Here is a 12,593-nt window from a genome sequence, read left to right on the forward strand (position 1 = left end):
TCCTGGTGGCGTGGTAACCCCAGAGTCCAGAGGGCCTCCAGCTCTTCTGTCTTTCTGCTCTGCCGTCCTTGTGTGTGGCTTCCCTCCTCAAGGTCACCTTCCCTTGAGGAGAGGGTACTGGAGATCTCCCTCCCACACCCACACTTTAGTCAGCCAGAGAGAGGCAGTAGGCAGAACTCTGGCTGACGGCCCCTCAGCAGCCCCCCGCTCACACATACATGGCTAGAACAAAGTCCTCAGCCACCCTTAGTTGCAGAGAGGCTAGGAAGTGGGTATTAGTAGGATTCTTTGCCACCCAAATAAAAGTGGAGTTCTTATCTCAATGAAAAGAAGAAGAATGGGTGTGGATTTAAGCTGGCAACTAGCATACTCTGGCCAGGCTCCCAATGTTCTGTGTCCGTGATTCTCATTCAGCAAAAAGGATGCTACGGCTGGGTGGGCACCACTGACTGCTTGGATGCCTTCCTGGGTAGTCCCTGTGCTGTTGCTGGTTCAATGTGGCCCAATGCACAGTGTTTCTGGGAGGCCCCTGGGAAGCAGGGACATCACTTATGTTTTGGTCAGCATCTGGAGTCCCCGAAGGCCAGAACAAAGGGTTGATGGGAATAGGAGGCCCAAGTCAGAAAATCTGGGTTTCAGGCCCCAATCCAGCCCAGAGACACTGGGCTACTCGCTGAACTTTTCTGGGACCCTTTTGGGCCATAACACAGGGCTGGGGGGAGTAAGCCAGATACTCCTGCATGAGAGCCAAGCCAGATCTTCCCATACAAACCTCCACTGGCACCTCCACAGGCAGCTTTAGAACATGCACTGGCTGATAGAAACAATGGCACTAAATCTAAGAAGCCAAGACATCCTTGGAGGAAAAGAAAAATCATGACAATGAAAGTTAGCACTTTTAAAGCACCAATTATGTGCAGGGTCATTAATCCTCACAGCTATGCTATTCAGCAGGAATTATCAATAGCCCCACTCTACAGATTGGGGGAAAAAAAGATGCTCAGCAAGAGTAAGTAGCTTGTCTGAGGTCACATAGTCAATCAAGTGGCACTGCTAAGATTCCCATTCTGGCCTTGCTGACTGTCAGGTGATGGCTTTCCATTCTGCTATGCTGACTCACAGCACAAAGACCAGGAAGACACACAAAGCTCAAACCCACAGCACAGATACAAAAATCTGAAAGACTACAGATAGAGCATTTATCAAACTTTGCTATCAGAAGCAAACGATTCCTAGTCCTGTGCTAGGTAGCAGCCTATAAAGCCAATGAGCAACCAATGAAAGTAAAAAGGAAACTGCAGCGTTGATGAGATGAGGGGTGAGGGGAGGGTGGAAGAGAAGCTGGGGCTTCTGATGGGGTGGGGCCACTGTGCTGCTAGAATCCACAGAGTGAGGCTGAATCCCATCCGACAGGGGCACTGGCCTGGGAAAAGGGTTGGAAAGCTCCTAGGCACCTCGGGCTCCTAGGTTGTAAACGGCAACTTGGAATGAGTTCCAAGGAGGTAGGAGGCCAGGACCCCAGCAGTACATTGCTTCTTCCTTTGATTCCTCTTGGATCCTGATGCCCTTCAGGTTCTAAGCCTATGCGCTCTCTATGCAGTTGTGAGGGAAACGTATGCTGAGAAGCAGTGAGCAGGCAGGGCTGAACGGCAACGAGGGGAAACAGTCACAATGGGAATGTGACTTTTACTGAAGTCGATACAATCTAGCAGCCTCCCCTATCTGTGACTCTCCTCATTCCCACCGGAGACCCCGGCCTTCTTTCTGTCATGGCTGCAGTGCTCCACTCTACTGCCGGTGCCGGTTCCGGCTCAGAGTTAGACTCCTCAGGAGGCTTGGTTCCCCCAGCACCAGCCCTTCTAATTCTCATCCTGGGAATTCTGTCCTTCCATGTCTCCTGTCAGCATCATCCCTCCTAGGGTTTAACTCCTTAGAGGCCTCTTCTTCTCATTTTGGAGAAGCCAAAGAGAGTAAAAGTGACAAAACAAGAGGACATACAAATTCACAACTGTTTTATGTGCAAATAATAACAGGACAGTCACTTTCCCTTCTGCCCAAAGAAAAGAGAATCTTCAGAGGCTGTTGACAGCAGATGAGGTGCTGCTGGGAGTTAGAGTAATGGTTCTTTTTTTTTTTTTTTTTTTTTTTTTTTGAGACGGAGTCTCACTCTTTTGCCCAGGCTGGAGTGCAGTGGCCTGATCTCAGCTCACTGCAAGCTCCGCCTCCCGGGTTTATGCCATTCTCCTGCCTCAGCCTCCCGAGTAGCTGGGACTACAGGCGCCCGCCAACTCGCCCGGCTAGTTTTTGTTTTTGTATTTTTTAGTAGAGACGGGGTTTCACCGTCTTAGCCAGGATGGTCTCGATCTCCTGACCTCGTGATCCGCCCATCTCGGCCTCCCAAAGTGCTGGGATTACAGGCTTGAGCCACCGCGCCCAGCCAGAGTAATAGTTCTTTAGATACATACCACCTTCCTGAAATTTTACAAATTAATCTTACATTACTCTCTGAAAGAGCTCACATCTCTTACAATATGAACTCAGTTACATTTTGAGCAAGAATTTTTACACAAAACATTTTTCAAATGTGATTCAACTGATTTTGAAACGCATGTTTTAAAATTAATTTCCACTGAGGTGCTGGATTCTTTAAAGGAGTGCAGGCCAGTGTGTAGCTACCAGAAACCTTAGTAAAACGGGGCTCATTCTCTCTGATAACAAGTGGAAGAAAGTGGAGTTGGGCCAGGACAGGATTCAAAGGTAGGAGAAAAAAAACAATCGTGTTCTCCAAATCTGAAAGTCACAACTCTGATCAAAAAATAGTTTCTCAAAGGAACAGTAGATTCTCCAAACCCTGAAACCAAGTGTTCAAAACTCAAGACTGAACAGGAGGCCCATGCTGACCGGAGCTGGAAGGACTGGCCAGCATTGTCAACTCCTTGCTCCTTCAAATCTCAAAGCCCCTCTTTCCTGATGAAGATTCACCCTGGAATGGGCACGGCACTGGGCCTGAGAGTCTCTGAACTGGCTTTCTACACACTTGCCCCCCGACACCAGTGCCAGGACTGGCCTTCAGGTCAGCAAGAAGGGGCATTCACTAAGACACTCTTCTACTCCTCAGTGGAGAGGAGAGGAAGTCAGGAAGTGCAGAGACATTGCCACCGGCACAAATGGTGGGTAACAGATCCATGCCCCAAAGAATGGTGACTTTCCAATAATCTGATTTTTTATGTCAAAATGTGGAATGACAGTGGGACACTATAATTCGGACTCTTGTATTAAGTATCCTACCTGTCTGATGTTTTGGAGTTTCAGACTTTCTTGAAAATCAAAAGAGGAAAGGAGGTTGAAACAAAAGAGAAAGAATTTTTAAAACTGTTAGATCAAATTTTCTATTCATCCTTTTCCACACCCACCTCTTTCATGAACCCTCTTTACTACTCCAAATAATTCAAAACAAGTTCAATTCCTACGGTCAATTCTCAGTGAAAACAACACACATACTTTTGTTTCTCTTTTCCTTCACACAGATGAATTTTTTTCATGGTTTGTCAACTTCTATGAATTCCAATTTCCAATTTTAGAACAGTTTCAAAATGTTGGTAGATAGCTGGATTTGTGGGGCTAATGTAGCTCAATGTATATGTAGTATAAATTATTAAGTTAATGCTCTCCTTTATTGCTAAATATTAAGTACACAAATGGTTCTTGCTGAATGTTTAGTAAGGGGTGTAAAAGACTCAGCTGGAAAGATTTCTTTTTTGCAGGACACTGCCTAATCTACAGGAAAGAGAATTCGCCTGTGATGGGCACCTACTCTATGCCATCTCTAAGTGCTTTCATAGAGGTCTATGCCACTTCACACATAGAACCTGGAGCTTGGAGCTGGCCAGTGCAGGAACTAGGACTCAGATCCAGCTGTGTCCCAGCCTAAGGCCTGCACCATTCTTCACCAAAGAATTCTTTTGAAAACTTGATACAAAGAAAAGCCACAGATTCAAATAAGTATTTTGCTCCCAAAAAATGAATGCCCTGAATAGCTAAGACTTGAACTACAGAAATGGGAACAGAAGACAAAATAAATCTGTAACCCATCAGTGAATATTTGCTCTCCAAGCTGTGCAAATGCAAACAGGAAATGTCACCAGAACTGAGAAAACCTACAGATTTTAACATAAATAAGCCTGATGTTTGGGGGCTTTGAAAAGGTATTTTCTAAAAGGTTCTATTTTCATATCCACAAATACAGCCCAGAGTATGCAGAGACAGATACTAAGCATTATTGCATAAAGAAAACAGGCTTAGAATTAGAAACCATGGCACACGAGATGTGCTGGGGCTGTGTGACACACTGTAATTTGGCCAAAGGCAGCAGGGGCCCAGAGTGAGGACAGCAGTGATGGCCGTGGCTGGTAATCCGGGCGGAAAGGTTTGGAGTATGCCTTAGAAGATGGTCTGTTCCCACAGCCAGGCTTCAAAACACTGTGTCTGGAAAAAACTCAAACCGTGTTTCTTCTGCTCTCACACCACACAGCAGTTAACACAGAAGACTTCTGTGACCCAAAATATGTGGGGATTTCTCCCCACCAGCAAGCAAGCAATCAGTTCTGCAGCCGACACCAGGTGGGTGTTCTCCAATTCTATTGTGACACCATCTCCCTGGAGACAGTGGCAGATCCCACAAGTTGAGGTCTCAGTCCCTAAAATTGCCCTGCCTCAGATATCAGTCACAGGACCTCTGGAACTTATGACCAATTGGCTTCAAGTTGGGGTTCCCACAGCCTCCTCTTGGGGTTCAATTAGAGGAGCTCATAGAACTCGGGGAAACACAGAGGTGTACCAGTCCACAAATCGAAGAGGCCTGTAGGGGAGGTACGGGGAAAAGGGACGTGGCGCTTCCATGCCCTCCTTGGAGCACCACCCTCCAAGGGTTCAGCTGTCTGGAAACTCTCCAACCAATCCTTGTTTGGGTTTTTATAGAGGTTTCATCATGTAGGCATGATTGATTAAACCATCGGCCATGAACTTAACTTCGGCCCCTTTCTCTTCCCCAGATGTATGGGTGAGGCTGAAAGTCCCAACGCTCGAATCCTGCCTCTGTCATTCCAATGAGCAGCCTCAACCTGAAGCTGCCTAGGGGCTGCTGACTGTCAGTCATTCATGGCACACAAAGAGAACTTATCATTTTGGAGAGCCTAAGGATTTTAGGAGTTGTATGCCAGAAAATGGGGGCAGAATACCAAATATGTATTTCACAGTATCACATGTGGGCTTCCTCAAATCAAGGAGCCCTCTGTACAAGGAGCGTCCTGGCTCTTCCAGAAGTCTTGCATGTGTGATACTGCCTTAGACAGGTTCAAGTTGTTCTTGTATAAAGTGGAGGTAACTTTGCTTCCTTCACAGATTGCTGTGAGGAGTAAAAAAGGTAATTTCTGATACGTGTCTAATATAGGGCCTGGCGATAACAGGTGTTAAATGAATTGCAGCTGTTATGATTATTATCATCAACAGATGATTTGTAAAAGAAATTAATTCATAAGTATCTGAGAAAATGAATCGGAGTTGAGGCCAGAGACACAGTTCACATCAGAGGAACCTCTGCAGTGGAGAACCAAGACTTCTGTTTCTTAGTACCACAACCAGAATCTTCACAGCACCTTCCTCTTGATAAAACCGTTTTACAGCAGTTCCTCTTCCATCCTGACACAGTTGCCGAGGCAGGCATCTCCATGCATGAAGGGAGCCTCAGAGAGGTTACAGAGGATGAGGCAAGGCGGAGAGGGAGGTCCAGGTGGAAATCTAAGAGCGGTACTCTTGCCACTACTCCACACCGCTTCCTGCTACCTGCTGAAACCTGGGGATAGCTTGGGGCTCTGAGGGTATATGGCAGATGCTTCTGACGGCAGTAACTTAAGCATACCTTGAGAAGGACACTATGGGCTAAGAAGGATGTGTGTTTGGAGTTTCGAGATAACAAATCAGGGAGTGGCTGACCCGGAGATTCATTCCTTATCTACAAAGGACATCTGAACTCCTGGACTGTCCTTTGGAACCCAGGACATGAAGAGAACTGAGGTCCTTGTTTAAGTGGAAGGTGCTAGGAGGAGGGTGCTATATAAACAGCATGCTTTTTACAAATAAGCCCAGAGCCACCTGCCAGGGCAGCCTGGAGACCCCACCTTCAGACGCTCTCCCGCAGTACCTCGTTCTTTCCTTTGTCAGAGCACTTATCTATTAAAAAGTTCAATTAGTTTTAATTTTAATCAAAGAACTATTTTAATCAATAGTTTAAAATGGTCATTAAGTGCAAAAAGATAGAACAAAACACAGCAGTGTCCTGTCCACCCTTCCAGTACTCCAGCCTACTCCTTCAAGAAGCTCCTTTCCATCCCCTGAGCACTAACTCTGGGGCTCTGAATCCTGTTTTTACAGCAATCTTGAGATGCAACGACTTGTGGTATTAGTGATAAATTTCTCATGATGGGCAATGAGGGTCAGCCCTTTTACATCTTTTCTCACAAAAGTTTTGCTATACACTTGTATTAAATCAATATTCATTCAAGTCTGTCAACACACATAGGGCCCTGCTCGATGCAGGGCTTGGGGCAGGTAGCCAGGGGAAGCTGCACTCAGCATGTCCAGCACAGTGCCCTGTGCGAAGGCAGACAAGGGAAACCACTCAGCACTGGGGGAGACACCAGGACCCCAAGAGAGGCAAAGGGCATAGTGTGGGGGTGGGGTGCCCAGAGGAGGGGCAGAGTTGTTCACTGCCTAAGGACACAGGGAAGGAAACAGGTTCTATCCATTGCATTTCGCATTCAGGAGCAAATGTACAGAGCAAGCCTGGGAGGCCTACGAGGACAGTTGGAAAGTGCAAGCACGCCTGGGGCAGATGGCACATATGTGGGCTTGGCCGCCATTAACTTTCTTTTGAGGAGGCTTTCCTGGCCACAGACTATGTCCTCCCATACAGGTGAGCAGTTCCGCAAATGTGTGCTCTGCCCATTTAGAATCTGACTCAGATATCTTTCCTCCTGTGACATCTAAGATTATTGCTGTTGCCCATTTGCTCTGGGATTTCTTTGGGAATCCCAAAGACTAATTCTGTGCATGTTAGATCCATGTTCCGGCCTCCACCTCAACAGCCTGACTCACAATGTCAGAAACCGAGGCAAGGAACCTTTGATCATTTTCACTATTTTTTGTTTCATGACTTCCTTTAATTTCCTTGAGTACATAGTTTTTCTCCAGTAAAACACGAAAAAAAAAAAAAAAAAAAGAGATGTTTTTACCTTGAGTACTATAACTCTCCTCTAATGTTATATACTTTTTATATGTCTCTTGCTGGGCTTTTAAATTTTCCCTTTTAGTCACTGATTTCTCTAGGCCTAGAATTTGTTCCCCAGATACTGTGAGTGGGTCTCCCTCAGATCCTTAGTCATCACCTGGATACCTCAGAATTATCCTCTCAGATGGCAAGGCTATCAGATGAGTTTATATTTAAAAACTTAGTGATTCAATATGGTGAAAGGCAGAGTAAGGTGCTTGGGATGTGGGAATCTCAGCAGGGTGACTCTGTCTTTGTGGGTGTCTATTTGGTTCTGTTCTGCGTCAGATCACAGCATTTTGCATCTTGTTTTCTAATGGGTTTGGTCACCACTCCCGATCCAAGGCCTGGCTGTGGTCTTTCTCCCGAGGCATGTGTGGGCCAGGGAGGAGCCTGGCGGCGGCGGGTCCTGCTGCCCTGCAGGAGGGGCTTCTAGAAATAAAGCCCATCACTCAGTCCCAACCTCCCCTCTAGTCTTTGTCCCCATAAAACACTGAGGACTGTACACTCACCCTACTTCCTTTCTGTGAGTTTCCATCACTGAAAGGGGCACTGTCAGCTGGCCCACACTGCCCTCCTCTTACCCCAGGGGTATCACACCTAGTACACTGTCACATGAGAATGGCATCTCCTCAACCAGAGAGCAGAGCTGATGGCTACTTTTTCTTACACTTAAATCTTTTTTTTTGTTCCCTCATCTTCACAGAAATCTTATTTCTGCCACAAAGGAAGAGAGTCTGGGTATAAGTTTACCCAACACTTGTTCTTATTTTGAAAAATTTTCAAACCAACAAAATTTGCAGAATAATATGAAAAATGCCCATACAGATTTCACCTAGATTCATCACTTGTTAGGGTTTCACCACATTTACACATTTCATCATGGCAATCATCATGACAATTCACCTCTAAGCACTTCAGCTCCATCTCCTAACAACAAGGACATTTTGACACATTCCTATATTGTCTTTATAAAACAACTGTCACACACTCAGGATATTTCACATCAGCACAATGTTCTTCTAATATAGTCTATATCTGATTTTTCCAATTACCCCAGTAATGAGGCTGCTCTCCCATTCAGGATCCAATCAAGGTTCACACATTGGATTCACTTGACATGTCTCTTTATCCTCCTTTAATCTAAAGCATTCCCAGCCTTTCTTTGGTCTCTTGTGAAACTGATACTTTTGAAGAGTCTGGGACTTTTGTTTTGGAGATCATCCTTCAATATAGACGTGAAAGATTGTTTTCTCATTATTAGATTCAGGTTAAAAATTCTTGGTTAAAAAAAAAATGACAGAGGCAATGTAGTGCCCTTCTCAATGCATCCCATGACTGGTAATAGGCAATTAAGGTGGTAACCACTAGACTGCTCCATTATAAGATCCCATGGCAGATATTTTCCAGCGATGGCCACAGCAATGTCTCCCAATCCACATGTACTGACTCTAATGGGACGTGATGCCCCAACACCCCCCGCCCCCCACCGTGGTGAGGTCTGTATCCTCTCCCTGGATCTTGGGTCCTCTGACTGCTTCAACCAATGGCTGAATAAATATGGCAAAAGTGGCATTATGCAACCAATGAGGCTAGACCGCAAAATGCCTTGTGCTTCTATATGCTCTTGGAATCCAGCCACCACATAATGTGGAAGCCTAGAGAGGCCACACCAAGAGACCACTTACAAGTGTTGTGGCCAAGAGCCCAGCAAAGGTCCCAACTGACAGCCAGCATTCACTGACACAAGCGTTCAGTGAAGATAGGTGCAGGTGATTCCAGCTCCCAGCCATCAAGTCTTCCCAGATGAGGCCCAGGAGACTGTGGAGCAGACACAAACTGCTCCTCCTGCTCCTGACTCACAACCTCCACCACTGTAATTGAATGGCTGCCTAATGCTACTATCAAAGGTGGCTGGTGATGCAGGCATAGATAAACTACAACCATATCCCTTCCCTACTATAATACATAATCTGAGGGGTGATGCTACAAGACCTGTGATTATCCTATTTCCCAACAATCTTTCATCCAATAGCTTCAGACCAATACATGATTTTTGCCTGAATTAATTACGAAGGTGGCAAAAGTGACAGTTCATTCTTATTTCTGTACTTACTAGTTGGCATTCTTTTGTAAAGACAATTTTCCTTTCCCTACTTTCCATACTTCCATATGTTTTATATCAGAATGGACTCAGATTCTCTTTTTAAACATTCAATGTGTTCTAATCCATTTCTGTCATTATTCACTGTGCATTCTAAGTGTGGCTCGTGGGAGCCCTTTCAGGCTGGATCCTCAGTGGTACGTGGACTCACATACTGTCATCATTCTGTGAACACTTCCTTCTTTTTCATAAAATAACATGTCCTAGGCTCACCCTGTCAATTTCCTCTTGCAGCCTCGGAACCAGCCAGACTTCAGGGAACACTGGTTTCTTTCAATTGGGAATGGTCATTTAGAAACCAAGATTTAGGTGAAAGGAGTGCTTACTGATACTGATGTGTCTTCATTTTCAGTGTTCTTTCAGGAAACAAAGCTAGGAAAAATAGACTTCTTAAAAACCCTGAATTCATATTGATTCTGCTTATTCCAAACCAAGACCACAAGGCTCTGTCTTTCTTCCTCCATTCCATTTTTGCACCTTCTGTCCTCTACACTGAGAACTCTAGCTCCTAATGCACCAGTGCTCATTTGCTCAGTCCTAGAATACAAAGAAAACAGCTTGTCATCACCATACCAACGGAAATCAAGCCTAAGTGAAGCTCAAGGTTTCATTTCTTCCTTAGAATACACTCTACTGAGGATGTACAGAGTACTATGTTCAAAAGCTACCCAAATTACTTTTTTAACTGTACATTTTATTTTGAGATAATTGTAGATTCCCAGGCAGTGCTAAGAAATAATTCAGATGATCCCATGTACCTTCCCCTAATGGTAATGTCTTAATAACTACAGGACAATATCACAACCACTGACCCACTAATTGATGTAATCCACCAATCTTATTCAGATTTCACCAGATTTACGCACACTCATTTGTGCTTCTTTAAATCTAGTTTGATGCAGCTGGTCCACCTAACTTTTTTCCTTCTGTGTGGCTGTGGTATCTGATATATAGAGTTAGGTTCCTTTAACGTTGTTTGTATTCATTTTTCCATCATCTTTGTTGACTTAATTTTTGAATAAACAAAACATCAACAGGGTTCAAAAGCCAAACTATATATAAAAAGTCTACACCAAGAAGTCCCATCCCATCCCCATTCCCTGCTGTGAGTAACAATTCCATTAGGTCCTGGTTTATCCTTCCTGAGTTTCTTTCTGAAAAATAAGTGGATTCAAACACTTCTATCTTTTTCCTCCTTATTTTAGCAAAAGCACATTTTGGCCTCAGAATCTCAATTAATGGTTGTTAATTCAGAGGCTGGTGACTTAAAATCCTCATGATCTAGATGCTCCTCCTACCCAAAGTGCTTTGGATGCTGCTTGGATTCCACTGCAACCCGCTCCCACCACTCTGCTCACACCCTTCACCCTGCTGAGTCTGCTGGCTGCTTTCTCTCTTAACATATTATGGATCCAGGTTTTTCTTTTCAGACTTCCCTCATAACTCTTTTTCTTCTTCAATCATTTACATATTTGAGAACTCATCTAAAAGAGAAAGGGATCTGTTTATCTTAATGGAATAAATGTATTCTATTAGAGTCCGGTTGTAAAATGAATTTCTCTGATGTGAAATTCACACATTCGTTCATTTTCCAATGAAGTTCATTCCAGCCCACCAGGGGAAAAGTGGTCATAGGAGATAACGATAATACATTTAAAAGTGCTGCCTATGTTTTTAAGATCACAGGTTCATGAGGGAAGTGAGATATTTTCAATAAAACACTGCCAATAAAACATAAAATGTTAACAATTATACCTCACCACACTTTAAAAAATGTCACAAAATACAAATACCAAGAATGAGAGTACAACACTGTCACAGTTCTGGCAGGCTGGCCTGTTAACTCACACACAATTCCCAAGTACAGACAAACATCCCTGGGGTTCTGGCAGTTGAAGCCCATTTCTTCTTACCAGACTCAAACAAGCTTTGCATTAACTCTTCTTCCCAATGCCTTGCTGCGCTTCCATATCATTTGAACTCATCAAGCTTCTTTCTAAACACCACCCACACCCGTAACACCTGCACTGGGTACTGGGGTCCCAGAACACGTGATTAGAAAGCAGTCTTCTGCAGCGAGCACCTTTGCCCACTAACTCACATAATGAACATTTCTTGAGCAGCTACAAAGCAGCAGCCTATGTGAGCTGATACTTAACAGTGCTGAGTAAGTATCAAGTATTAGCCATTATTCTAGGCCAGACAAAGTCACTGGCTAATATCCAACAACCACCAGCAAACTACCAGATTCTATAATACATTCTATTTATTTTACCGAAAGCTGTTGTTCTCATTAGGTGCCATTAGCATATCAAAAAATATTTGCTGAGTCTGACCATTTTAACAAGAGACAACGAGACAACCCATATTTCTCCTGGGAGAAAAGCAGAAAGCACAGGACATTACAGGTTTTCATGGCGATATTCCTGAGGGAGAACATGTGACAGGATGTGATTTTTCTGATATTTCAAATCACTTCAATAAAAAACAAAAATACAGTGCATTGTTTGTTAGAAGCCCTTTAACACAGCATATAACCTGGGAAAATACCTTAATCTCCCCAGGTTAGAGTCCAAACCCTGGGACTGTAGGATTCTAAGGATGCTGATGCACCTCCAAACTGCCTGGTATATTTAAAACTGCATGAAGTATGATGCCATCAAGAAACTTCACCAGAAACCTTGGTGGTCTTTCATTAAAATACTACAAAACTTGAGCCCACTTCTCTCCAGCTCTTTCTCCTCTGCCCCTGGTGTTCCAAATTTCTGAGGGAAGCTCTCCCATGGCTTTTAGGTGCCACTGCATCACTGTAGCACAAGAGCAATGCACCAGCACCTGCCAGCTAGAGGCTCCACATGCCAGCTTTCCATGTGCTCCCCAACAGTACCAGGTGTCCACTGACAGGCCTGAGTCTCTGCTCTTCAGAAGGCAGGCAGCCCTTTCCCTGGCATAGCCTGTGGTGGCCAGTACCCTGCTGGACAGGCACACAGGCCACGGGTTCCCCAGGACCCATGCAGGGTGGGTACTTCCCCACAGGGCACCCTTCTTCCCTTTTCCTGCTCTGGATTCTGGTGTTGTGATGAGGAAGAATCACCCTTAGCCTGG

At 44.6% G+C, this 12,593-nt stretch overlaps 1 protein-coding gene across 23 annotated transcripts in view; it reads right to left on the reverse strand.

Annotated features, from left to right (window-relative positions):
• The window catches only part of CHCHD6 (coiled-coil-helix-coiled-coil-helix domain containing 6), a 246,887-nt gene that overhangs the window by 79,807 nt on the left and 154,487 nt on the right, over positions 1-12,593 (reverse strand). The window lies entirely within an intron of this gene.

The sequence above is a fragment of the Macaca mulatta genome, chromosome 2 (assembly GCF_049350105.2).
Source record: "Macaca mulatta isolate MMU2019108-1 chromosome 2, T2T-MMU8v2.0, whole genome shotgun sequence".
Lineage (NCBI taxonomy): Eukaryota > Metazoa > Chordata > Mammalia > Primates > Cercopithecidae > Macaca > Macaca mulatta.